Below are 2023 nucleotides of genomic sequence, written 5' to 3' on the forward strand. Positions count from 1 at the left end.
ACCACTCACCATCGCCAGAACCAAAGTTTTGACCGTAGACCACCCAGATAATACACTCCTATTGTTGAACCCATTGATCAGCTCTATGAAAGACTGAAGGCTACCGGTTATGTCACCCCCATTCTCGCTATTGCTATGGAGAACTCTTCCTAGTCGGGGTTAATCCAAACAAGACATGTGTCTATCACTCTAGCATGAAGGGACACAACATCGATGAATGTCGCTCTTTGAAGGCGTTCTTTGTATAATCTTGCACTCTCGAATGCCTGGAACCTGAATTCCTCTCGCTCATGTAACCCAGTGACTCTGTTAGTGCCTATTGTCTCCATGTCCAAGTTCAACTGCCGTAATACCAGAAGTGTTTTGTGCTCAAGCTCTACCGGGAGGTGGCATGCCTTTCCAAACACCAACTTGTATGGTGACATACCAATTGGAGTTTTGAAGGCTGTGTTGTACGCCCACAATGCATCATCCAGCTTCCTTGCCCAATCAGTCCTTGTTGCATTCACTGTTTTTGTAAGGACACTTTTAATCTCCCTGTTGGACACTTCAACTTGCCCGCTCGACTGTGGGTGTTACGGGGTGGTCAACTTATGACGAACTCCATACTTTTCCAACAGCCATGCGAACGCTCTATTGCAGAAATGTGTTTCGCCATCACTGAGTATAGCTTTTGGGGTGCCAAAACATGTGAATATGTTCTTCTTCAGAAAGCCTGTTACCCCTTTAACATCATTGGTCGGGAGAGCCACTGCTTCGACCCACTTGGAGACGTAGTCAACTGCTACCAATATGTACTTGTTACCATACGAGCTGACAAATGGCCCCATGAAGTCGATCCCCCACATGTCAAAAACCTCCAGCTCTTGAATTGTGGTCATTGGCATCTCGTGTCTGCGAGATACGTTGCCTTTCGTTTAGCATTCATCGCAACCCTTGACCCAAGCATGGGCATCCTTGAACAGAGTTGGCTAATACAAGCCCGACTCTAACACCTTAGTTGTTGTCCGAATTCCTCCAAAGTGTCCACCATATGGTGAAGCAGACAAGCCTGCAAAACAGAATGTTGATCTTTCTCGGGGATACACCACCGAATCATGTTATCCACACATATTTTAAACAATAGAGGTTCATCCCAATAATAAGACCGACAATCACGGAAGAACTTTTTCTTTTGAATTGAGGAGAGTTCGTAAGGTACAATACCACTTGCTAAATAATTAGCAATATCAACATACCACGGTGCCTCCTCCAATGTCATTGCTAGTAACTATTCATCCGTGAATGTCTCTGTTATATCCTCGACCTCTACCTTCTTTTCAGCTCCTTCCAACCTTGAGAGGTGGTAGCTACTTGGTTCTCTGTCCCTATTCTGTCACGTATCTCCAGATCAAATTCTTGTAATAAAAGAACCCAGCGAATCAAGCGTGGCTTTGACTCCTTCTTTTCTATCAGGTACCTAATTGCTGCATGGTCAGTGTAAACAATAACTTTCGAGCCAATCAAGTATGACCTGAATTTATCGAATGCAAAAACGACAGCCAAGCTCTCCTTTTCCGTCATGGTGTAATTGAGTTGTGCACCGCTTAGGTTCTGCTTGCATAGTAAATTGGGTGCATCACTTTATCTTTTCGCTGCCCCAAGACTGCTCCTATAGCATAATAGCTTGCATCGCACATGAGCTCAAATGGTTGCTCCCAGTTGGGTGCAACAATGATGGGTGCAGTCACCGATCTCTTCTTCAACTCCTCAAATGCCAACCTGCAATCATTAGAAAACACAAAGGGGCGATCCTTTTCAAGGAGTTTACATAACGGGTTAGCAATCTTAGAGAAATCTTTTATGAATCGCATGTAGAACCCGGCGTGCCCAAGGAAACTTCTCACCGCCTTGACTGAAGTAGGTGGTGGCAACTTCTCAATCACATCAACCTTAGCATGGTCAACCTCAATTCCCTTACTGGACACTCGATGCCCCAGGACTATCCCTTCTTGTACCATAAAATGGCACTTCTCCCAGTTCA

The sequence above is a fragment of the Nicotiana attenuata genome, unplaced genomic scaffold (genome assembly GCF_001879085.1).
Source record: "Nicotiana attenuata strain UT unplaced genomic scaffold, NIATTr2, whole genome shotgun sequence".
NCBI lineage: Eukaryota > Viridiplantae > Streptophyta > Magnoliopsida > Solanales > Solanaceae > Nicotiana > Nicotiana attenuata.